General features: G+C 54.4%; 2 pseudogenes across 1 annotated transcript; one reads left to right on the top strand and one right to left on the bottom strand.

Moving 5' to 3' along the window:
- Nucleotides 1-16731: 16731 nt before the first annotated feature.
- On the top strand, nt 16732-18075 carry LOC125556332 (protein RADIALIS-like 3 pseudogene; annotated as a pseudogene). The gene is made up of 2 exons (XR_015603375.1): nt 16732-17069; nt 17690-18075. The product of XR_015603375.1 is annotated as a protein RADIALIS-like 3 pseudogene (transcript).
- Nucleotides 18076-24759: 6684 nt separating this feature from the next.
- Nucleotides 24760-24898, bottom strand: LOC125511815 (small nucleolar RNA Z247; annotated as a pseudogene).
- Nucleotides 24899-26382: the final 1484 nt, after the last annotated feature.

Raw genomic sequence — 26382 nt, 5'->3', positions numbered from 1 at the left:
TCACTACTACAACTAGAATGGGTATTTCAAGCTCGTAAAAAGAGGGGTAGGACATACCTCACGTCCATAATGACTCCAAAATGACCCAGAAGAAAGGCTACAGTAGCACTTGCAGATCAGCACCTACCTCCGAGAATAAGATTATGCGAACTCCTTTTGAGATTGTATTTGATGCTTGTGCTTCCATGCTGTCTTCACAGGTACTCAAAAAGTCAAGAATATGGATGCTTCAAAGGAAGGTTGAGGATTGCTGAAGATCAACGCAGTGGCAATGATGAGGATTTGTGCAACGAGGCATGATGCTCAAAAGTCTTCTAGCTTTGTTGCATTAGTTCCAAATAGCTCAGACAACAACAACCAAAGTAATAGTTAATAAACATCCATGATCACGAAAGAAAGCATAACACCATTGGCAATATTACCAGATATTATTGGGGCATAGACGAGTACCAAAAACCGAGCCTACAATAAGCCAAACAACTCTACCCACAACCCACTTGACAGAAGAAAAAAAAAGATGCTGAGCAGACTCATATTGATCACAACATGAACAGTTAGGATTACCACTCCATTTTCTCCTTTTCATAACATCTCTAGCCGTGCAACATTTTTGAATAACTGGAATGAGAATATCTGGGTATTGAGGGGTTTTAGCTTTCCAGATGCAATTATAATTCCTCCCCTAGAATCTCATGCCATCATATCATATATTGATTTAGTTGTAAAAACAAGTTTCTTGCCTAGCCCTAGTAAACCTCATTACCATCACCAGGTGTGAGTAGATTCCTCAGTTCATTCTTAACACCTCCCCATTGTTGGTGTAAATCAAGTAATAATCCCCTCAAGAAGGTATGTAGACTCATTAGCTGCAAGACAATCTCTCGTTGTGCAATCATGATGGTTATATGTGTTGAATAACATAGGATACTTGTCACAAAAGGGGGTTTATCATTAAAAAAATTGATGATCCAAAATGCTTCCAAAATTAGTATTTTTAATAATAAAACAAAAGACTATTTTGGAGTATCGATTTTGTCCCCCCCAGATCTCCATGTGTCGGGTGGTGGGTGCGACATATGCCAGCGGGTGGCTTATCTTTGTGGGAACCAGTAAGACATCGCCGGTGCCTGGAAACGGGATAAGGCGAAGACATGCACGCCGGCGGATCTTACCCAACTTCGGGGCTCTCCGAGGAGATAACACCCCTACTGCTGCTCTACGGGGTCTCCGCATGATCACTCGATGAATCAAGTAGCTACACAACGCTCCTTGAGCTGTTTTGGGGGGAGGAGGAAGAAAGGGCACGACTAGCCTGCTTCTTCTCCTCGAATGGTGTCTAGAACTAGCAGGGGGTCGAACACTTTGCATGGGTGCCCCGGGGGGTTTATATAGGCCTACCCCCCGGGGGTACAATGGTAATCCGGCTGGGCGCGGGGCCCAGCCGTCTGTGACTGCACTCGCCGGCTTCTGCGCCGACTGCTGGGGCCCGCCGGCTGGTGGGTCCCGCCGGCTGCCAACTCCTTGGTCACTGTGGCTTCATCTTGCTGACGTGAGCTTCATCGTGGTAAGCGCGGCTACAGTACCGCCGCCTGCCGGGCGATCGCTGTAGCCTTACCGTGTCTTGTCTCCTTAATGGGGCGTCTTCTTCGAGGGAGGCGGCAAGCCGGCCGCGGGGAGCCGGCTCCGTCTCGGGCCGGCTGGTCGGAAGCGTGGCCGCCTTCGGCCGTCCCTCCGCGCGAAGGGGCCCACCGCCTGTGGGCCGCGCTGGCGGCCCGTCGTGGGTGACGCCAGGGTCAACGTGGCTACAGTGCTGCGCCGGACGGGTCGTGCCTACCTCGTACGGCGCACTGTGCCAAGCGTGCCCCGGGATTCGGGGGTGGCAGGCTCTCCTGTAGCCACGCCCCGTCGCACCACCGTTAGGTGGGTGCAAACTTTGTGGGTACGGTCTTGACTGCTTTATGGCGAGCCGGCTCGAAGGAGTCGGCCTTCTCACAGCCGGCTTCTTGGAGTCGGCCCTTTCATGAGGGCTAAAGTCGGACCGCCTTCCGAAAGCCGGCCTTGATCTCTGCCGGCTAGTGGAAGGCGGCCCCAGGTCTTGGGTTCTCGAGAGCCGGGCAAGCTCGTAATTTTTGCAGAAGGGCCAGGGGAAGCCGGCTAGGCTACCCATGGCTATTTCCTCCGACAGTAGTCCCCGAAGCTGATCGAGCTCCGAGGCGAACAAGGGGACGAGAAGCTTGGTCAGCTTCCTATCCTGAAGGGCCGGCTTCGCGGGCGTACGCCGACTTCTAATAACCCGCGTAAGCGGGAGGAAAGGGGGCCTGCATGCTGACCACGGGCCCTCTCGCGGCCACGTGGCGGCAGGATCCTACGAGCGCACGCACGCGATGGGACGCCGCCGCAGGCCCGGGCCCGCCACTCGCGAGCCTCGGTCCGGGCGCGGATCTCCCGTGGCCCATAGGGCCGCTCGCCTTCTCAAGGCAGTTTCGCCTTGCCATTAAGGATCGGTAATCGCGGGACGTGGGAAGTGGGCACGATCGACCCCCACGCTTCCCCACGCCACGCCTCCTCGGCTCCGCCACGTGAGCCTATAAGTAGGGGGAGGAGGGGGAGCGACAGAGGCTCGCGCGCTCCCTCCCACTCCGTCCCTCTTAACTCTCATCTTCTTCCTCTAGCTGTCGCCGCAGCCTCCTGTCTCAGCGCCGTCGCGCCTCCACGCCACCTCGCTCTCATGGCCTTGTCAAGCTCCTGGGACGGCTCCAACATCCATGAAGATCACGTGGAGTTCCTTCGCCAGACCCGGCGCCTGCCCGGCGCCGACCGCGTTCAGGTCCGCTTGGCTCCCGAGAGGGAGATCTCGCCGGCGCCGGAGGGGGGCGAGCGGGTCGTCTTCCGCTCGCACTGCCTGCGCGGCTTCGGCCTCCCGGTGAGCGGGTTTCTTCGTTCCTTCCTCGACTTCTACAACCTCCAGCCGCATCACCTCATGCCCAATGCGGTGATGCTGCTGTCGGCCTTCGTCTCCCTCTGCGAAGGCTTCTTGGGGCTGCTCCCCACGCTGGAGCTCTGGGGAGAGTTCTTCCAGAGCAAACTCGGCACAGTCGTCGCCGGCGTGCCCGCCCCCTGCGGCGCCTTCATCGCCATGAGGAGGGCGAGCGAGAACAATCCGTTCCCGCCCATCCCCCTGATCCAGTCGGTGAAGGTCTGGCAGAGATCTTACTTCTACGTGAAGAACGTCGCCGAGCAAGAGGACTACATCAACCTGCCGGCTTACGTAGCCGGCCCGCCGGCTGGGAGGCAGCCCTCATGGAGCTTCCGATCCCGGTCGTTGTCTCCGGCTGGGAACGCCGCCATCTCCCGGCTTTGGGTGCTGATTCAGTCGGAAGGCTTACGCGGGGCCGACTTGGTGGCCGCCTTCGTGGAGCGCCGGATCCTTCCTCTCCAGAGCCGGCCCCATATGATGTGCCAGATGAGCGGCCGCTTCGACCCAAGCCGGCTGAGCACATGGGAGATGCCCCATGCGAAGGTGGCACTCATGGTCAACTACATCGCCAACTGCAAGCTCAGCGGGGACTGGCAATACGGCAAGGCGCCGTATTCTCGCGCAAATCCTCCACCCGTGGTAAGTTTTTCTCTTTATCTTCTTTTTCGTCGTCAGCCGGCTTCGCGACAGCCGGCTTCTGACCAGCCGGTTCTCTGTGCAGAACCCTCTTCTCCCGCCGCCGGCTGGGGCGGCAAGGATCGAACGCCAGTACGCCGCCGACCGCACGGTGGATGATGTCGACGACCCGGACTTGGGGGCGGCGGCCATGGAAGACGCCGTCGTGGGGGACAGCGCCGAGCCCGGAGGCTCAAAGTTCACCGCGAGCTTCGAGGACTGGCCGGACGACTTTGAAGCCGAAGTCGCTCCGCGTCGCCAGCCGGCGGCCGACCAACAGGGCGCCGGCTCGTCCGTCGCGCCGGCTGCCGGCGGCGCGCAGAAACGTCGGGCCGCTCTAGGCCTCTTCGGCAGTTGGCCGAAGAAGTCCAAGCCTTCCGCCGCGGCGACGAAGCGAGAAGAGGCGGCCGCGAAGGCGGCCCGCTTCCGTAAGGCCGTGAAACAGCCCCAGGCAGTCTCGGCGTAAGTCTTCAATTTCCTTGCCGCAGTCTCATTGTCGTTCTCTTTTTCTTCAAACGTCTTCTTAACTTTTCCTTGCTTGCTGGACAGGGCGCCGCTTTCCCTTGAGCGGGGCCCGGGCGGCTTCGTCGTGGGGCCGGCTGGAGGGTCTTCGAGCTCCCGCCGCGTGGACCCCCGCGCCGATCTCAGGGAGGCCACAGAGCGGAACGCCCGCGAGGCGCGGGAGGAGCGCGAGGCGGCGGAGAAGGCGGCCGCCCAGGCGGCAAAGGGGCAGGCCGAAACAGTAGCCAAGGCCTAGAGGGAGGCGGCTCTCGCAGAGACGGAGGCGGAAAGCTCGCGCGACCAGCCTCCGCTGCTCGCCGTTCCCCTCCGAGCCGTGGCCCCCAACACCCCGTTGCCCATTGCGGAGGAGATCATCCAAGACCCGCCGCTGTTGGAGAGGGAGGAGGAGCCCGTGGCCTTGGCCGGGAGAGCGCCGCCTGCGGCGCCAACCGGAGCGGGCCTAGGCGGTCAGTCATCAGCGGCGCCGGAGGAGCCGGCCGGAGGCGAGCCAGAGGGCCGGGCCGGCCTCAAGGTGCAGCTGGCGATGGGCCGGCGTGCCGGAGGAGGCGCTGCTCCGCCGGAGTTGCGCCGGGCCACGGGCGCAGGCCAGCTGGCTGGAGATCTGGAGGCGGCCAGCTCCGCCGTGTCCGAGTGGACTCCCAGCGGGGGGACCGGCGAGCTGGAAGCGGCGGCTCAAGGGGTCCGGAGCCGGCTACGAGCTCAAGCCGCCCTGCTGCAACAGCTGAACTAGGAGTTCTTGTCGACGCGAACCACTGTCCGGGTGAGTCCTTTGCTCTTGGCTGCTTTGCTTTCTTGATTTCTTCCGTGGGGGCGCGTCAGTGCACCCACTGGGTGTAGTCCCCGAGATTCGGGCCGACTGCAGCGCAGTCGGGTCGGATCTTTCTTGACGGCCACCTTACTTTGCTTTCTCTTTGAACTTTCAGGAATATCACAACCTTCGTGTTGCCGCCTTCGACTCCCAGGCTCGAGAGTTGAGCCGGCGGACCGACGACCTAGCCGACAGCCGAAGTAAGTACTTGGTTTGTTTGTCTCCTGTGGGGGCGCGCCAGAGCACCCACTGGGTGTAGTCCCCGAGATTCGGGCCGACTGCCGCGCAGTCGGGTCGAATCTTTCTTGACGACTCCTTTCTTATTGATTTTTCTTCTTCTTTGTCTTCAGGGGCCAACGCCGACTTGAGGAAGGAGCTTGGCGAAGCGAAGGCCGCCCTTTTCTCCAAAGAGGCCGAGTGCACTGCCTTGGCCCAGGAACGGGATCGCCTGGCCAAGAAGCTGGCCGACCAAGAGGAGAGCCACAAAACGGCCCTTCAGGCGGCGAAGGAGAGCGAAGCCGCCGTGCTGGCGGAGTATGAGATAGCGGCGGCGACCTGGTCCGAGACCCGGCGAGGCCTGGAGGAAGGCTACGGCCGGATTGAAGACTTGATCGACGGTAAGCTGCTTTCCACGGCCTTCCCCCGTCCCTTGCCGTCTGGGTTTTTTGACTTATCTTGGACTGCTGCTTGTTGTTTCTTGCAGATTACTTCCCGGGCTACTCCGTCTTTGCTGCCCAAACCATCGAGGCTCATCGCGAAGCGCGCCGTCAAGCGGGGGCCGACATTGCGCCGGATGCGAACCGGACTCTTGAGGAGCAGCTTCTGGCTGTCCAGGCGCGGCTGCAGCCGGCCCACCGGATGCTCCGCCGGCTCCAACGTGCCGGGGCGCAAGTGCTGGCCGCCCTCTGGCCTGGCGAGACGATCCCCCGCACCCCGAGCCGAACTGCCGACTGGCTGGAAGTCGCAGTCGGACGCTTCGAGGCTTGGAAGGCGTCAGCGGCCCGCCTCGGAGCCGGGCGGGCGTTGGAATTCGTACGGGCTTGGTACCCAGGACTGAGCCTGGACCAGCTGCGTACTTGGCGGATGGAGGCCGACGCGAAGCTGGAGGAGGTGAGGCCGGCTATCGCCCAGCGAGCTTCAACGATCGCCGAGTGCACCGACATCAGCGTTTTCGCACCCGAAATCGATGATGACGGTGTCGCGCAGCCGGAGGAGTGGTTCGGGCTGAACCCGGCGGTGGGCGAGGACTCGGCGGAGGAGATCGCCTCCAGCGACGAGGGCGAAGAGGACGAAGACGACGACGGCGGAGACGTCGAGCCGGCTGGTGGAACAACCAGCCGACCTCAGGCCGACCGTGCCTCCAGCAACGAGGCGCGTGGAAGCGCACCCTCTGCGGGAGGCGGCGACCAAGCCGAAGTTCGTCAGCCGGCCGCTCCTTCAGCCGGCGCGACCGTCTCCGCCAACCAGTCGGCCGCTCCGCCAGCCTGACCTGCCGTCTTTATCTTTCCTGCTTTGTTGTCTTTGAACAATCTTTTGTTAAGTTTCGTAGTTCCACCCACTGGGGGTGTATCCAAACTATGTTGAATGCTGGCCTCTTGGAGGTCTTTTTATGTAAATATTACCACGTGCATGTTTGGTTTCCATTCGCGTATGCTTGTTTGTCCTTAGGCTTTTCCTTTGCCGCCTTCCCTCTTTGGGGAGGCAAGTACTTGAGATTTCTTGGATTTAAAGTAAAGTGAATGGAAACCGGCCGGCCGGCTGCTCTGGTAGCCGGTCGACAGTGTGGGAGAAACCGGCTTTGTTATATTAGTCCGTTAGTCCCTAGCCGTTTTTCGTGTGGGCGGTCGTTCCTACCTTTGACCCTTGCCAGTCGGACAGTCGATTCTTCGAACTGCGACTTTGGCAAGGGAAGGCTTGAGAGCCGGCACACTACTTGTCTGACTGCAGGTAGGACTTCTAATATAACTTCAGTCGGCCAGTCCCCGAGCCGACTAGTCGGACTCGGTGCCGGACAGAATAAGTAAAATGATACGACAAGCATGATATTTTCATTCATAAATAAGGGATGGCAGTCCCCGAGCCTTCCTCGGGGAGCCTATTGTCTTGTACTTAATACAAAAGTTGGCGTGATACGTACTGCCTTTCAACTGTAAAATCTTCGAAGGAGGTTGGCGTTCCATGGCCGTTCCGACTCCTTGCCGGAGTCGTCTCTCTTGCGTGCCTTCGGCTTCTGCGCGTCGATCAGGCAGTAGGAGTCGTTGCCTAGAGCTCTGCTGATGACGAAGGGGCCTTCCCAAGGGGCTGAGAGCTTGTGCTGGCCGGCTGTTCGCTGAATCAGCCGGAGTACAAGGTCGCCCTCCTGGAAGGATCTTGGCCTGACCTTCCGGCTATGGTAGCGGCGTAAACCCTGCTGGTAAATGGCAGACCGGCTGAGGGCTAACAGCCGGCTTTCTTCCAGCAGGTCGACGCCGTCTTCTCGTGCTTCCTTGGCCTCCGCTTCCGTGTACATGGTTACTCGAGGCGAGTCGAATTCGATGTCAGTTGGGATGACCGCCTCGGCACCGTACACAAGGAAGAAGGGGGTGAAGCCGGTTGACTTATAGTGCGCAGACTCCAGAGGACAGCCGGCAGCTCATCGAGCCAACAGCCGGCCGAGCGCTCCAGAGGTACAACCAATCGGGGCTTGATGCCGGAGAGGATGAGGCCGTTGGCTCGCTCGACCTGGCCGTTTGACTGCGGATGGGCGACGGACGCTAAGTCCAGCCGGATGCCTTGGGCTGCACAGAAACGCGCCAAGGCTCCTTTGGCGAAGTTCGTGCCATTGTCGGTGATGATGCTGTGCGGCACGCCATACCGAGTTGTTATGTCTGCGATGAAGATCACAGCAGTCGGCCCATTCAACTTCTTGATCGGCTTTGCTTTAATCCACTTGGTGAACTTGTCCACGACGACGAGCAGATGCGTCATGCCGCCGCGCGCCGTCTTGAATGGGCCCACCATGTCCAGTCCCCAAACGGCAAAGGGCCAAGTGAGGGGAATGGTCTTGAGTGCCGAGGCCGGCATGTGTTGCTTGGAGCTGAAGAGCTGGCATCCCTTGCAATGCTTGACTAGTTCTTTGGCGTCGTCCAAAGCAGTCGGCCAGAAGAAACCATGGCGGAAGGCTTTGGCGACAAGTGATCTTGAGGCCGCATGGTGGCCGCACTCTCCTTGGTGAATGTCTGCGAGGATTGCAGTGCCCTTCTCTTGCTCGACGCATCGCTGGAGGACTCCGGTGACGCTGCGCTTGAGTAGTTCTCTGTTGACGATTGTGTACGCTCCGGCTCGACGCTGGACTTGTCTTGCTTCTGTTTCGTCAGCCGACAGGTCTTGGTTCACTAAGAAGTTGAGGATGGACTGAGCCCAAGACGGAGCCGCGATTTCTTCTACTGCCAAAGTGGCTACTGCCACCAGGGTGGGTGGGCTGGGCGGTGAGGTGCTGGAGTCGGCCGCCGGCTGTAGTGCTGGTGCAATCCCCGGGCCGGCTACCGCAGTCCCCGGGCCGGTTACCGCAGTCCCCGAGCCGGCTGCCGAAGTCCCCGAGCCGGCTGCGGGGGTTTTGGGGTCGGCTACTTGATTCTTCGAGCCGGACCTGGCCGCATCGGGGTCAGGCGGCACGAAGATGGAATCGGATTCCGGAGACGGCTTGATAGACGGCTTGAGTAGGCGTTGTAGAGCGACGCCGGTTGGAATTGCTTGCCGGGTGGAGCCTATTCGGGCCAAGGCATCGGCTGGCTCGTTGTCGGCTCGAGGTACGTGGAGGAACTCGCACCCTTCAAAGTATCCGCTGAGTTGTTGGACCAGGAAACGGTAGCTCGCCATGTTCGCGTCCTTGGCGTCCCAGTCACCGGATGACTGCTGGACTACCAGGTCCGAGTCGCCATAACATAGGATCCGGCGAATGCCAAGCTCTTTGGCAAGCCGGAGCCCGTGTATGAGCGCCTCGTACTCGGCCACATTGTTGGAGGCGGCGAAGTGGATCTGTAGCGCGTATTTGAGCTTGTCGCCTTTGGGAGAGGTAAGGACGATGCCGACTCCCAAGCCGGTGCGCATCTTGGACCCGTCGAAGTGCATGCGCCAATGGGTGGAGTCCGGAGCCGGCGACAGGTACTGGGTCTCGGCCCAGTCGACGAGGAAGTCGGCCAGTGCTTGGGACTTGATGGCGGTGCGGGGCTGGTAGAAGATTGTAAGGGGCCAGCTCGATTGCCCATTTCGCGACCCGGCCGGATGCATCCCGGCTGCCTATGATCTCGGCTAGCGGGGCAGTGCATACGACCGTGACGGGATGCTCTTGAAAGTAGGGCTTCAGCTTCTTGGCGGTGAAGTACACGCCGTAACACATCTTTTGGTAGTGCGGGTAGTTCTGCTTTGAGGCGGACAGCACCTCGCTCAAATAATACACCGGCCTCTGGATCGGCTGGGCTCGGCCTTCTTCCGGGCGCTGGACTACGATGACGGTGCTGACCACCCGGCTGGTTGCAGCGATATAAAGGAGCATGGGCTCTTTCTCGGTCGGCGCCGCGAGGACAGGCGGCGTGGCCAGCATCTTCTTCAACTCGTGGAAGGCTTGGTCGGCCTGGTCGTTCCACTCGAAGTGAGTGCTCTTCTTCATGAGGCGGTAGAGGGGGAGGGCCTTCTCTCCGAGCCGGCTCATGAAGCGGTTCAAGGAGGCCAAGCACCCGGTGAACTTCTGAATGTCTCGAAGCTTGGTGGGGATCGCCATTCTCTCGATGGCCTTGATCTTCGCTGGGTTGCATTCGGTGCCGCGTTCGGAGACCAGGAAGCCTAGAAGCTGGCCGGCTGGCACCCCGAACACGCATTTCTCGGGGTTGAGCTTGATTTGGAACCGGCGCAGGTTCTCAAATGTTTCCTTGAGGTCCTCCAGCAAGGTGCCACGCTTCTCCGTCTTCACCACGATGTCGTCCACGTAAACGTGGGCATTCCTGTCGAGCTGCTTGAGGAGGCACTTCTGCATGCAGCGCTGAAAGGTGGCACCGACATTTCTCAAGCCGAATGTCATAGTCAGGTAGCAGAAGGCTCCGAACGGCGTGATGAAGGCGGTCTTCAGGCGGTCATCCGGGTCTAGCTTTATCTGGTGGTATCCGGAGTAAGCATCCAAAAAACTCAACAGCTCGCATCCGGCTGTGGAGTCTATCACTTGGTCTATCCTTGGCAGGGCAAAAGGATCTTTGGGGCAGGCCTTGTTGAGACTTGTGTAGTCTATACACATGCGCCACTTGTTATTCTTCTTCAGCACAAGGACCGGGTTGGCGAGCCACTCTGGAAAGAAAACTTCCATGATAAAGCCGGCCGCCAAGAGCCGGGCTATCTCCTCCCCTACAATCCTGCGTTTCTCCTCCGACAGTCGGCGGAGGGGCTGTCTGACTGGCCTTGCGTCTTCTCGAACATGTAGTTTGTGCTCGGCGAATTTCCTCGGAACACCCGGCATGTCCTTGGGGGACCACGCAAAGATATCCCGATTCTCACGGAGGAAATCGGCGAGCTCGCCTTCCTATTTGCTGTTCAGGTTTGCCCCGATGACGGCAAACCTCTCTGGATGCTCGGGGTCAAGGGGTATTTTCTTTGTCTCCTTGGCCGGCTGAAAAGATCCTTGGGCATCATGCTCCTTGGGGTCGGGGGACACGGCCGACTGCTTGCCGGCTATGGCCACGACTCGGTCCAGCATCTTCTTCTCTTCGGGGATCACAAGGGACTCGGCCAGCCGGCTGCTGGCCGCGGCGCACTCGGAGGACTTCTTGTAGTCGCCGGCTACGGTGATGACGCCTTTGGTGCTTGGTATCTTCATCTTGAGGTATGCATAGTGGGGGACTGCCATGAATTTGGCCAAGGCAGGTCGGCCCATCAATGCATGGTAAGGGCTCTCCAAGTCCACCACTTCAAACCAGATCGCTTCCCGGCGGAAATGCTCCTTGTCCCCAAAAAGTACATCAATCTTGATTTTGCCAATGGGGGCGCAGGACAGGCCGGGTACGATGCCGTGGAACACCGTCTGAGTGGGCGTGAGCTGTTTGGTCTTGACGTTCAGCTTCTCCAGGGTGTCACGATACAGGATGTTGATGCTGCTCCCGCCGTCTATCAACACACGGGAGAAGCGAGCGGCGCGTCTGTCCGTCGCAAGGGTGGCTTCCAGGACCAGAGCGTAAGAGCCGGGAGACGGCATCACCTCCGGATGGTCGGCCCGGCTCCAGCTGATGGGCTTTTCTGACCAATGCATGTGTCCAGCGGGGTCGGCAGCGACCACGTTGACTTCCTGGTGCTCTCGGCGCTTGCTGCGCCGGTCCTCGGGCTGGCTGGTGAAGACGACATAGGTTGCTTGCTCATCAGGGAACTCGTCGTGCACGGCTCCGACTGCGGGCCGAGCGGCCGGAGGCGGCGGGCGGGCAGGCGGAGGTGGCAAGAGCCCCTCGCCCTTAGAGATTCTGGTGAGCCAGTTGCACTTCCGGGTAGTGTGGTTGGACGGCTTCGCGCCGCTGTGGAACTTGCAAGGGGCGTCGAGGGTTTGCTCGTAGGAGAAGGCGGGCTGCCAAGCCGGCCTGCCGCCCTTGGGCTTCTTGGGCGCCGGTCGTTCTTCAGGCAGCGCATCTTCGACCGTGGCCACCTGCCGGCTGGCGGGAGGCGGCGCGGGGCCCTTGCGCTTGTTGTCGTTCGAGTTGGGGTGTCGGCCGGGTTCTCCAGCCGGCGTCTTGGGCGCCGGGTTGAGAATCTTCCCGGACGCGTCTACCCGAAGCTCGGTCTTCATCGAGGAGTCGGCGGTGGCGTACTTGTCCGCTATGTCCAGAAGCTCGTCGAGGGTAGCCGGCTCGTCGCAGAGGAGCTTGTGCTGGAGGAGGGTGCCTTCTCGGCATCCGGCTGTGAAGTATTCTATGGCTTGCACCTCGTGCACCCCTTCACAGGAGTTGCGGAGCTCGGCCCAACGCGTGAGGTAATCGCGAGTGGACTCGGCGGGGCCTTGTACGCACAAGGAGAGTTGTCTGGGCTTGGGAGCCCGCTTGTAGGTGCTGGTGAAGTTGCGGATGAAGGCTTCTGTGAAGTCTAGCCAGCTGTTGATGCTACGCGGCCTGAGGCTGTTGAGCCAGGTCCGCGTCGTGCCCTGCAGCATGAGGGGCACGTACTTCACGGCGACTCGCCGGTTGCCGTTGGCTATGCTAACTACGGTGGAGTAGTCGATCAACCAATCTTCCGGCTTCACGGAGCCGTTGTACTTGGGCGTGTCTTTTGGGAGCGAGAACCCTTTGGGAAAGGGCTCATCGCGGATGCGGGGGCCAAAGCAAGGCGGGCCGACATCGTCTTCTTCTTCCAATGCCAGGGATCGCGCCAGGCGGTCGAGCCGGTGACGGGCGTCGTTCTCGCCGATTCCTTCGGGGCGGCCCAGCCGGCCGCTGAGAGTCAGGTGCGCCACTGGCGGTGAGGCGGGATATCTCTCTCCTCGGGGCGGAGGCGGAGGCGGGTCGCCCCGCCACTCCATGGCTCAGGGATGACCATCCGCGTCCCGCTCGATGGAGATCCGGGTCCGGCTGCGGCTGGTAGCCAGCTCCTTCTCGCGTCGCGCGCAGGTATTGCTCGTAGTCAGCATCCGGGACGTCGCGCCGTGCTCTCGGCGCGGAGGAAGGCTTTCCGCGCGAGCGTCGGCTTCGTGCCGCCGCGCGGCGGCGTCAATCAACTGCTGGATGCGCCGGGTCATGTGGGGAAGGTCTTCGGCCTCCAGGCTGTCCAGCTCGTCTACGGCCGCCTGGGCGGCACGCAAGTTCTCGAGTGGAGTGGCATAGACCGGGCGGTCGACTCCCAGCGTGTCGGCGATGACGGCGCCGCGTTGCCTGACAAGGCCGGCCCGGCTTGGCCCGCCCGGGGCCGGCGTACCGAAGGCGGCGCGGTCAGCCTCGTGCCGGTAGGCCTCAGTGAGGCGTCTTACGGAGGCTAGCCTCCGGCCCTCTGCGAGGAGAGCGAGGCGGCGGGCTTCCAATGCTTCGTCGTTGGCGTCGGCCGGGAGAGGGGCGGACAAGTCGTGGGCCACCGCGCGCGAAGCGTCGCGGGCGCTCTCGTCGGCCGGGCCGCTGTGGCCGACAACCATCACTTCGGCGATGACAGCATCGTGGCCGTCGGCTCGAGGAAGCGGGTCGTTGTAGATCGCGATGTTGGTGGGGAAGGCGTCGTAGGAGGCCGCGTCGGAGTCGACAGGCATCGGGTCGGTGGAGCCAACCGACTCCAGGTCCGCAGCGGGCTCGCTGGAGGCATGGAGCCGGCCGAGAAGGTTGGCGGGGCGGTCAGCGCCCGCATCGGAGGCGAGTTCGTCGGAGGTGAAGGTCTCGTCGGGGAGATCGGCGAGGCCGCTTGCCGCGCAGATGCTGGTGACGCCTTGCAGCGCGTCGTGGCAAGCGCCATCGGGCGTGCCGGGCTGGCTACGCTCGCTGGGGAGGAAGAGGGTTCCCGTCCAGAACAGGTCTCCGGACGACGGTGCGCCTGGCCCCACGGTGGGCGCCAAATGTCGGGTGGTGGGTGCGACATATGCCAGCGGGTGGCTTATCTTTGTGGGAACCAGTAAGACATCGCCGGTGCCTGGAAGCGGGATAAGGCGAAGACATGCACGCCGGCGGATCTTACCCAACTTCGGGGCTCTCCGAGGAGATAACACCCCTACTGCTGCTCTACGGGGTCTCCGCATGATCACTCGATGAATCAAGTAGCTACACAACGCTCCTTGAGCTATTTTGGGGGGAGGAGGAAGAAAGGGCACGGCTAGCCTGCTTCTTCTCCTCGAATGGTGTCTAGAACTAGCAGGGGGTCGAACCCTTTGCATGGGTGCCCCGGGGGGTTTATATAGGCCTACCCCCCGGGGGTACAATGGTAATCCGGCTGGGCGTGGGGCCCAGCCGTCTGTGACTGCACTCGCCGGCTTCTGCGCCGACTGCTGGGGCCCGCCGGCTGCCAACTCCTTGGTCACTGTGGCTTCATCTTGCTGACGTGAGCTTCATCGTGGTAAGCGCGGCTACAGTACCGCCGCCTGCCGGGCGATCGCTGTAGCCTTACCGCGTCTTGTCTCCTTAATGGGGCGTCTTCTTCGAGGGAGGCGGCAAGCCGGCCGCGGGGAGCCGGCTCCGTCTGAGGCCGGCTGGTCGGAAGCGTGGCCGCCTTCGGCCGTCCCTCCGCGCGAAGGGGCCCACCGCCTGTGGGCCGCGCTGGCGGCCCGTCGTGGGTGACGCCAGGGTCAACGTGGCTACAGTGCTGCGCCGGACGGGTCGTGCCTACCTCGTACGGCGCACTGTGCCAAGCGTGCCCCGGGATTCGGGGGTGGCAGGCTCTCCTGTAGCCACGCCCCGTCGCACCACCGTTAGGTGGGTGCAAACTTTGTGGGTACGGTCTTGACTGCTTTATGGCGAGCCGGCTCGAAGGAGTCGGCCTTCTCACAGCCGGCTTCTTGGAGTCGGCCCTTTCATGAGGGCTAAAGTCGGACCGCCTTCCGAAAGCCGGCCTTGATCTCTGCCGGCTAGTGGAAGGCGGCCCCAGGTCTTGGGTTCTCGAGAGCCGGGCAAGCTCGTAATTTTTGCAGAAAGGCCAGGGGAAGCCGGCTAGGCTACCCATGGCTATTTCCTCCGACACCATGAATACCATTCCATCACGAAATTTGCACATCGGTTAAAAACTCATCAATGTTAATCGCAATTTTTTCCTATTGTTTTTTAGATTTTACTGTCCACCCAGGTGTATGTGAGCTTCGAATCAGAAACTCCATGTCCCCTCAGATCGGTAATGTTTTGTTTTAGATGCTGTTGATCCGTTGGCATAGTGTAGGTTCTATGTTAGGCACTAACAGGTTTTCGCTCCATAGTGCACACATTTCGATTGGAGGCGTGCATGGTGGGTTTCTTGTTAGTGCACAACTCGCTCTTTTTCCCTTTCTCGTTTCCTTCTGAATCTCTCGTACAATTGTATTATCTGAATCTGTTGTAAAAAGAAGTTTCTTGCCCAGTAAACCTTATTACCATCACCAAGTGTGCGTAGATTCCTCACCTCATTCTTAACACCTTCCCATTGTTGGTGTAAATCAAGTGACCATCCCCTAAAGAAAGTAGACTCATCAGCTGCAAGACAATCTCGAACTGTGCAGTCATGATGGTTACATATGTTGAATAACACCGGAAACTTGTCACACAAAGGGGGTTTATCATTCAAAAAAAAAATTGATGCTCCAAAGTGCTTCCAAAATAGTATTTTGTTTTATTATTATTTTGCAATTTAAAAAACTAAATTTGGAAGCATTTTGGAGCATCGATCTTGTCTTTTCACCAGATCTCCGTGAATACCATTCCGTCACCAATTTGCACACGGGTTAAAATAAATCAATGTTAATCGCAAAATTTTCCTACTATTTTTTCGGATTTTACTGTCCACCCGGGTGTATGTGAGCTTGGAATCAAAAACTCCATGTCCGCTTAGATCTGTAATCTTTTGTCTTAGATGTTGCTGATCTGCTGGCGAAGTGTAGCTTCTATGTTAGGTGCTAACAGATTTTCGCTCCGTAGTGCACATTTCGATTGGAGGCGTGCGTGGTGGGTTTCTTGTTAGTACATAACTCACTCCTTTTCCCTTTCTCGTTTTCCCTTCTGATGAATCTCTTGAACAACTGTATTTTCGTTACAAGAGTAATGAAAAGGGGTTAAGCACGGTTGAAGAAAATAAAAAATGGCGCCGGGGTTTGGAACTGGGCTTCCTTAACCTTTTAGAGAAAAGACCGTTGCCTGACTTTAAATTAATAAAACCATCAGGCAATGAGAGTCACAATCAAGCCAAACCATACAACAACAGTATTAACCCACAACCAAAAAAGAACTGCCACAAGGCATGCAGGCCCGAGGATAACCCAAAAGGACAATTTAACTAAGGGAAGGCATGCTGAAGGAAAGCAACAGGAACTATGATGCCCTGGCCCGTTCCCTTTCGGAGAGAAAGATAGCAGTTGCACGCAAACTATCGATGAGGGCCTCCAATGCCGCCTTGTCAGCCTTCTTAATCAGAAATTTCCACTGCTGCAAAAGCATGGATAATTTGAAGATAACGTTAGCCACCGAACTAGGGAACACCTTTTCAATACTCGCTCTGTTTTCATTTAATCCGCGTATTAGTTTTGGTCAAAGTCAAGCTTTGTAAACTTTGACAAAGTTTTTATAAACAAAAATATGAACATACACAATAACAAATCAATACCATTAGATTTATTATTGAATGTACTTCCACATCATATATATTTATTATGGTAAATATTTATATTGTTTTCTATAAACTCGATCAAATTTTATAAAATTTGACTTCAGTCAACTCTAATATGCAGAGTAAATAAAAACGAAGGGAATAGTAATTTGTTTCTGGTAGTCCACAGGTGCCATGCATTTTAGACGTCGACGTGGATCGATCGTGCTCCTTTGTCCGCGCAGAGGGGGTGCGGGATCTACCAATTATGCGCACCCCTATGTGTCATTCCAAGCGGATCGCAGCACCAGAATCTACATTCCCAAGGAAGCACCTTCGTCCAAAAAAGTTCAGAATCAGAATCTAATTAGCCACACTGACCTTTCAATCGTCAAGCCGATGGCAATCCCGATACCATTCGAGCAACAAGGCGAGGCCGTCGGGGCGGCGCCCCAAGCGCCTATAAATAGCGGGCACCGAAGCAGCACAGCGATCATCAAACCATAACCGCCGGAGCTTCTCAAGTGCAAAAACCATCAGTCAGCGCAAACGTAGCTCAGTTGGAGATGTCTTCTGGGTCGAGGAGCTCATCCCGCGGCGGCGCCAACCCGGAGTGGAGCAAGAAAGAGAATAAGCTGTTCGAGGATGCACTCGCCTACTACGGCGAGGGCACGCCCGACCGCTGGCTCAAGGTGTCCCGCGCCATGGGCGGCACCAAGACGGCCGACGAGGTGCGCCGCCACTACGAGATCCTTGATAGCGACATCAAGCTGATCGACTCCGGCAGGGTCCCTTTCCCCAAGTACAACACCCAGGGCCAGGGGGCTTGGAACTGATTCATCAACCAAGGTAACCAAAACCCCAACCTGATCCTTGTCTCTTTTCTACAATTTATGTGTGGAAGATATATAGCGATCTCAATCAATTGTCATAATAAAGGTAGAGCATGCCCTAGCTAGGTTGACGTTCTCAATTAACAAAGAAACAGCAATGGAATGCCGCTTGTTGTCAATGCTGTCGATTCCTTGGCTGTTTCTGCTCCAGATGCACTGCAAACATCAGTGTGATTGCACTATTATTATTGCACATAATTTAAGCCCGGACCAGGAACCTTGAACATGAACAGCATCATGCACGCACAATTTGCTTGCATGGATGCGCTAATCTTAGAGACCCCTTTCTTAGAGTTCCTGCGTCCCTGCATAAGGCTGGGAATTGAAGTCTGTTTTGCACACCCTTTAGGGCCAAAAACCAGATTGCAGCGGTGCATATCCCAGATTGCAGAACATATATAGAGAGGTATCCAGTGGAATTCATTTTTGCCAAGCCTAGCATTCACACAAAACTATCCAAATAAGGGCATGTTTCTCCTATGGAAATGCAAATGTTAATGTAGCCCAGTTCTAGATTTGAGAAGTTGAGATAAGTTAACTTACAAGGTACCTCTCTCGTTGTATTTTTCTTTCCAGGAGGAAAGCTTCTGAATTCTGAAGATCCTGCAAACAGGATAATGTGTTGATAACCTAGTCCTTAGCTGGGACTATGTTACTGAAGCAAGCGTAATTATGTACCGTATAACGAAAATTGTGGGCACTTGGTTAGGAATAAAAGAAGAAAACATATGTGTGTACATAATATAATATTAGGTTTGTAAGCAAATCAATTGCGCTTGGTCTTGCAGACGGTAGCTTGTATTTTTCATTGTGTACAGTATTACTCCTCCCCAGTAAGTTTTGGAGTAAACAACAGTGATGTAAATTCCCAGTACTTGTGTGTACTGTTTATGAACTTGTGCTGGTAGAATATTCCTGTTTGCCAATATCAGTTGGTTCAAGACTCCGATGTTTACTTTGTACTTTACATGTTATCACTATTGATCCCTTCCAACGAAGATGGAGTAGATGTGGGTATGACTATGTGCCATCTGATAACTTGTGTACTCCCTCCGTTTTACTTATTTCGCATATTAGCTTTGACTGAAGTCAAATTTTGAAAAGTTTGACCAAGTTTATAGAAAACTATATAAACATTTATAATAACGGCCGGATGGCATTCAAGTGTGTCCTAGATCTTACCTTGACGTGGTAGCTCCCTTCCTCATCAGCGGTAGATCTAGGAGATCGTACGTTCCTGTATTATTAACGGCCATATTATTTCTACATAACCAAAGCAACCAATGTAAAGCCACAAACATGTTTAAGTATCATCCCAAAACCGAACTTCATCTATGTTTCCAGCCTTGGATTGGGCAGTGGTGGCCCCATGTGCGCCGTACCCTCCATGGAGGTGCCGTCTTGGAGGTTTGGGTTTTAGGGAGAGTGTGGCTGTGGGCGGTGGGCTCCAGAGGCTCGAGCGATGGCGGTGGTGTGGAGGTTGGAAGTTGGAGTGGCGTGGCGTCAACCGCGTTGACGACAACGGGTCTTGGCGGCATTGTGTAGCACAATCTTAGCGACGGATGCGAATGGATGGACGAGGATAGGGCGGTAGCATGTTTTCAACCGTGGCGGCGTCGATGGTCGGTCCTCCTGGCAAGTATAATGTGGATCTCTTTCCTCGAGATGAGTCAGCGGATCGATGGGGTGGCGACTTTTGAAGCGTGTGCATGTGGTGTACGCATCGGGTCCGCTGCATCAGGACTATGCTCCGGGTACATCGTGCAAGCAGACCAGTGGTGAGCCCGGTTCTAAATGGTGGGGAGTGATGCCATTCCCCGTTGTCGAGTTTGTAGGTTTGGGTGGTGGCTTCGAGTTATTTGGTGTATGTTCTCGTCAGACCTTTGTTAAATAATTTAATAAAGATGAATGTATGAATCTATTGATTGAGAGGCCGGGGGTTTTAACCTCCATTTTGGAAAATAAATCTCATGTTTGTTGTGTGCTTCTTGTTTGCAAAGATGCCATTGTGCTTACGGTGGAGCATGGTTTTCACTTTTCAATTTATTATTGTTGAGACTGATTGCCAGACGGTGCAGAACCTTTCGAAGATGACAAATCTGGAGTTCATATCATGAAGGGGATGAGATCGATCTCCAATTCTTCACTACTCTGTAAACTAATATAACACCTAGTAGTGATCTAAACGGTCCTCTCAAGTGACGAGGAGGACAACGGAGGAGGCAATGACGTTGGCGGCAGCGATGATGATGTCGACGTTGAAGAATGGTGAAGAATCTTTCTCAACTATGATGACGATGGCACAGGGCCTAACCCCATGGGTGTTGGGATGTCTAGAGCGGACTGGCTGGCCCTCGTGAAGTCAGATTAGTAAGGTGTAAGTTTGTGTTTCAACTAGACTATGTTTTGGTGGATTGTTAATGTGAATTATGTGTATAATTTCGGTTAGAAGATCTATGTCCACCATATCCAAATCGAATTTACGTGAATTACTCCATTATATTAAGGAAATTGGCTAGGTCCGGCCAACAGTTAGTGGAGTAAAAATACCCCACTAAGCTTTACTCAGCAGAATACTCCTTATTTTTAGAAGATCGGCTAGTGTTGCTCTAACCAATAGAGTGCTTTACGGTGCCGCTTACAAAAATAAAATAAAATATACTACCACATTTTTGCAGCAACGTTCTCTGTAGCAGTAGGTAGCTGTTGATGCACCTTGCATCCTGGCATAATCCCAACCATCCAATGTGTAGCCGCCAATTGATAGAATCTATTCCAACTTCTAAGACCAAAAAGAAAGAATGGGTCTCCCCGGCCACGACTCCAATATGTTTGGAGAAGGAATTTGACCATATGCCATGATGAGGTTGCGACGCCTTCTATCCATGGTCCTGTGACTCTGCTCATGTTCGGCGGTTGGCCACGGGGGCGATGGCATTGCGAGATTTTCCAACGCCACCATGCAGAGATTCCGCTGCCACATATTCCATCTTTACAGGAGAAGCTAGCTAGCTAGCTCACGTGGAGGCGCTCCGGTCCTTCTGGTGTTGGCCGTGGACCAAAGAAACCGGGCATCTTGCCCCAGTACAGTAGATCGGGGAGGCATGGGCCGAACAGATCGATCTCGCTGGAATATAATCCGCATAAAGCGCGGTTTCAGGATGACAGGATCCCCCTGTCATATTCTGATTTTTGAACCTCCTTTCTGAAATGCATCTTGTCAGCTACTTTACTTAGGGCAAATTTCTGCTAGCTAGGCAGAGCTCATGCTTTCTGAAATACATAAGTACGCTGCTTGATCAGCTCACCTCTGTTGTGTACTCCCTCCGTAAACTAATATAAGAGCGTTTAGATCACTAAGGGAATACTACGTACCTACGAGCCTCACAACACGGAGATCACTGTTCTTCTAGTGGTTTTGTACTGGGTTTGTACCCGTGGTCTATGCTTTGTGTCTTGACTAGCTCACGCAGCCACTGAAAGAATTGGTGGAAGCGTATGCACTCTGGCAGGGACGCGTACGTGTTATATAGCACAAGATTATAAGGTTCGGCCGGTGGTTATTAGCCTTGACCTTCGTTCCAAGTTATACACAAGATAAGGAGATAGATATCAATCTAGTCTAACCACCGGCCATGTTTACAACGGATCACACATACACAATATTGATACAAGTTGACACGACTACAAGTCTATCGTCTAACATCCTCCCTCAATCTGAACGTGTCAAGGTTGAGATTGTTCTTGAACGCTTGTAGTTGTCGAACTTGTAGAGGTTTTGTAAAACCATCAGCAACTTGATCCCCTGTTGGAATGAATCTGATCTCTAGCATTTTTCTTGCAACTCTTTCTCTAACAAAATGAAAATCAATTTCTATGTGTTTCGTCCTTGCATGAAGCACAGGGTTAGTAGAAAGATATGTTGCTCCAAGATTATCACACCAGAGACAGGAGATATGTGGTCTTTCGACGCCCAACTCATCTAGTAGGGTTTCTACCCACATTACCTCAGCTGTTGCATTTGCAAGAGGCTTATATTCTGCTTCAGTGCTAGAACGAGAAATTGTTGCTTGTTTCTTTGCATTCCATGATATGAGGTTAGAGCCAAAGAACACAGCAAACCCACCAGTAGATCTCCTATCATCAGGACATCCTGCCCAATCTGCATCAGAAAAAGCACTTACTGTCGTTGAAGGTGACTTGCATATTCTGAGACCTGTTCCAGCACTTCCTTGAATGTATTCACATCTGTCCAGTGTAAGGATGTAGGAGCATGCAAGAACTGACAAACCTTATTAACAGAGTAAGCTATGTCAGGTCTTGTTAAGGTTAAATATTGAAGTGCACCAACTATACTTCTGTATTTGGTTCCTTCTTCTGGGCTCAACTTTTCTCCTTCATGCAATGATAATTTTTCAGTTGTAGACAGAGGTGTTCTTGTAGGTTTGCAATCCTTCATGCCTACACGCTTGATTATGTCTCTAGCATATTTCTCTTGAGTTAACAGAATACCATCATGTGCCTTTTTAACTTCAATACCTAGAAAGTAACTTAGTTCTCCTAGGTCCTTAAGAGCAAACTCATTTTTCAAATTCTTAAGTAAAGCTGAGGTGGCTTCTTGTGATGAGCTAGCAACAATTATATCATCTACATAAATGAGCATGAAGATGATCACCTTCCCTTTCTTGAAGAAGAATAAAGAAGTATCTCCCTTTGAGGGTCGAAAGCCAAGTTGTTGCAGTTTCATACTCAATCTAGAGTACCAAGCCCTGGGTGCCTGTTTCAAGCCATACAGAGCTTTGTCCAATTTACACACATGTTGAGATTTGATGCCATCCACAAAACCAGGTGGCTGTTGCATATAGACCTCTTCCTCGAGAACGCCATGCAAGAACGCATTCTGTACATCCAATTGACGAAGGCTCCATCCCCTGGAGACAACAATGGACAAAACAAGCCTGATAGTAGCTGCCTTCACAACAGGAATAAAGGTGTCCTCATAATCAATACCATAGCGTTGTTTGAACCCTTTAGCAACTAGTCTAGCTTTATACCTGTCTATGGTACCATCATAATTCCTTTTTATTTTGTACACCCATTTACAATCTATAACATTTCTTCCTCGTTTAGGTGGAACTAGATGCTAAGTGCGATTTCTCATAAGTGCATCATACTCTATCTCCATAGCATGTTTCCAGTTTTTATCATTTAAAGCTTCTGTTAAATCTCTTGGCTCTCTAGCAGCAGCAAAGTTCACAAACTTGAAATTTTATCATACCTAGCTGTTCCATCCTTAGGAACAAGCGGTTTGAAGATACCTTTCTGCGAGCGTGTACTGGGCCGTCCTATATTCACAGGAGATCCTGTTGCCGCAGAGGATTCGATACCTCGTACCTCTGACGAGCGCACCAGCAGATCTCCCTCGACTGCCGCTCGGTCGGGCGTGGGATCACGCGCTGGTGGCGACAACGACAGGTCAGGCCCACGTGCAGGCGACGGCGCGCCAGGCGATACGTGCCCAGGAGACCATGCGCTGCCATCATCACTGCGGGGTGACGTCGATGGGTCAGGCCCAACGTGTGGGGACACACCAGCCAACGCGGTTTCTCCAGACCGCGTGCCCATCTCGCGCCGCGTGTCACGTCCCGACGCGCCAGCCTCAAGTCCACCACCCGCGGCCCCAGCGGCGGCGACAGGATCCGCCTGGGGATCCGTCCGCGCAGGGGATCGCGCAGGAGGTGTGCTGCCAGAGGATCTCTCGGGATCAGAAGCAGCCAGAGGATCTCCCTCGTGTCCCGTGCCAACCTGGTTTGGACCTATTTGCTGCATAAAATCATAGGCTAGACCAGGATTTTCTGCCGCATTTTTTGCATTTCGCTCTGCAACACAGTTATTAGGATTAGTAGTACTATTAATCACATGATCATCACCATTTTCTCCCCCATGATCAGAAGGATTAAGCAGCTCCGGTGGTAACAAAAGGATTTCAGCACGTAGTCGAGCACCTGCATTAGGATGGAGAGTGGAAAAGGGAGAGGTGTTTTCATCGAACACTACATCCCAAGAAATATAAACTCGTCCTGTAGATATGTCAAGACATTTATAGCCCTTGTGCAAATTACTATATCCAAGGAATGTGCATTGCTTGGAGCAAAACTGGAGCTTGTGATTATTGTATGATCGTAGATTAGGCCAGCATGCGCATCCAAAGATGCGAGTGAGAGGATTTTCGAAATTTATGACTTTGCTAGGCATCCTATTGATTAGATAGGTAGCAGCAATGAAGGCCTCATCCCAGAACTTTAATGGCATGGAGGCTTGAGCAAGCAAGGACAAACCAACTTCGACAATATGTCGATGTTTACGCTCAGCTGATCCATTCTGCTGATGAGCATGAGGACAGGAGACATGATGTGATATTCCAATTTTTGTGAAAAAAGAATTCAACTTCTCATACTCTCCACCCCAATCCGTTTGAAGGGCAAGAATTTTTCTATCAAATTGTCTTTCAACGAGGTTTTGGAAGTCATGAAATTTCTGAAAAACTTCAGACTTATGTTTGATTAGGTAGATCCAGGTAAATTTACTGAAATCATCAATGAAACTCACGTAGTATTTTTTTCTTCCTACGGTTTCAATGGCAGGACCCCATACATCAGAGAAAATGAGTTCCAAAGGAAACTTTGATTCACTAAAAGATTTTGGATAAGGCAACTGGTGACTTTTGCCTTTTTGGCATGCGTCACAAACAAGATTATTCTCATTATTACTATCACACGGGAGTTTATTTTCACTAAGAATCTTCCTAACAACAATGGAAGATGGGTGACCAAAACGTCGGTGCCACCAGTCCAAAGATGGTCTAGTGACACTTAGCACTTACTTCCTGACGTTTCCTCCGGTGTGTTTGACAGGATAGAGACCTCCTCTACCCCTGCCTCGAAGAAGGACCCTCCTCGTTTCCAGATCCTTTACAAGGAAAAAATGAGGGTGAATTTCAACAATGGTATCATTATCAATGGCAAGTTTACTTGCAGAAATTAGATTTTTTGTGGCCTCCGGAACATGAAGGACATCATTCAAAAGAAGATCACGATCAGGGGTTGAAATAGTTGTATGACCAATGTGATCGATAGTCATACCTGATCCATTTGCGGTGTGGATTTGTTCGCCACCGGTGTACCTCTCCCGGACGGTTAGCTTCTCCAAGTCGCTGGTGATATGGTCAGTGGCTCCGCTGTCCATATACTAGTTCGTGTCCATGCCGTACTGGGGAGCCGCCGCCACGTTCACCGAGCACTCTTCCCCTCCTTGATAGGAGGAGTCATAGCGCTTCCAGCACTTCCATGCTGGATGCCCGAGCTTGCCGCAGATCTGACAAGCAACCTTGGCAGCGGGATTGTTGTTGTAGTTCCCTCCGCCACCACCGTTGTTGCCCCCCATGTTGCCGCGGTTCGGCTGCTTGTTGAAGTTGCCGCGGCCGCGGTCACCACCGCCGCCGCCGCCGCCGCCACCGCCTTGCCTGGGGAAGTTGCGGCCGCGGTCACCACCGCCACCGCCGTTGCTGTTGTTCTGCTTGTTGGAGCGTCCGCGGGAGGCCGCGTTTGCAGAGGACTAGGAGGACCCGCTGCGCAGATTCATACGTGTCTCGAAGCTCAAAAGCTGCGAGTACAGCTCGGGGACGGTCACCGGCTCGACCCGAGAGCACATGGCAGAAACCACGGGGTCGAACTCCTCATCGAGTCCAGCAAGGATATGAGACACAACATCCTCCTCATCTACTTTCTTTCCTGAAGCAACAAGTTCATCACATAAAGATCTAATCTTACCAACATATTCAGTGATGTTGGAGTTGCCCTTCTGAAGATTTGCCAGTGAAACTCTGACATTGACGGTGCGGGCGCGGGTGTGCGAGGCCAGCATCCCCTGCACCGTGTTCCAGAGCTCGGCGGCGGTGTGGCAGGTTGCCACTTGGATGGCCATCTCGCGCGGCAGGGAGGACAGCAGGTAGGAGAACACCTACTGATCCTTCGCGTACCACGCGAAGAACTCCGGGTTGGGTGCCTTCGACTTGGTCTTGCCATCGTCGGAGGTGACTTCAACATTCAGAGGGGGCACTACCTGGTCGATGTTGAGGTAGCCCTGCATTTGCGCCCCCCTGATCGCAGAGAGCACAGTTGCGCGCCATAGCGCCTCGTTCCCTCTTGTGAGCTTCTCGGTGACGCTGTGTACAAATGGTGACGAGGGGAAGGAGGTGGAGCTTGAAGATGTCGCCATGGATGTGAGCGAGGCAGGCTCTGATTACCATGAAAGAATTGGTGGAAGCGTATGCACTCTGGCAGGGTCGCGTACGTGTTATATAGCACAAGATTACAAGGTTCGGCCGATGGTTATTAGCCTTGACCTCTACTCCAAGTTATACACAAGATAAGGAGATAGATATCAATCTAGTCTAACCACCAGCCATGTTTACAACGGATCATACGTACACAATATTGATACAAGTTGACACTACTACAAGTCTATCGTCTAACAGCCACCACGTACAATCTGCATCAAACTAGATCCCAAACCTGCCAACCACTACCAGAAAAACCGGGGTTGCCGACGGCCAAATCTATGCCGACGGCTCCCGTCGGCATCTATGGACCTATGCCGACGGCCAAGGATAGGCCGTAGGCGTAGAATAGCCGTCGGCATACATCCATCTATGCCGACGGGGCCGTCGGCATAGACGAGGCCGTCGGGACCGCCTGAGATACGCCTACAGGGCCCGTCGGCATAGGACAGGCCGTCAGCATAGCCCAGGCCCACCTGCCCGGTCAGCCCTGACCATTTGACGGCGTTGATCCTACGCCGACGGGCGGTAATGGCGGCCGTCGGTATATCTGTGGCAGAGGTATGCCTACGGCATAGCCGTCGGCATAGGCCCCTTTGCCACGTCAACGATCCGTGTGCCACGCCACGTCATCGATCCGTGTGTGCACAGATATGCCGACGGCCTTGCCGTCGGCATATGTTTACTTTACTTAATTTTTTATTTTTACTTTGGTTATCTGTGGCAGAGGTATGCCTACGGCACAGCCGTCGGCATAGGCCCCTTCGCCACGTCATCGATCTGTGTGCCACGCCACGTCATCGATCCGTGGGACAACCTACGTCATCGATCCGTGTATTTTACTTTATTTTTTTATTTTTACTTTGTTTTATTATTTTTACTTTATTTTAGTTTTTGCTTTTGCATAAGATAATTATGCCTTATCTAAAAA

The sequence above is a fragment of the Triticum urartu genome, chromosome 5A (genome assembly GCF_056163025.1).
Source record: "Triticum urartu cultivar PI428250 chromosome 5A, HENAU_Tu73, whole genome shotgun sequence".
NCBI classification, from domain to species: domain Eukaryota; kingdom Viridiplantae; phylum Streptophyta; class Magnoliopsida; order Poales; family Poaceae; genus Triticum; species Triticum urartu.
Note: the sequence above shows the minus strand (reverse complement) of the source record. Positions and strands in the feature narration are given on the sequence as shown.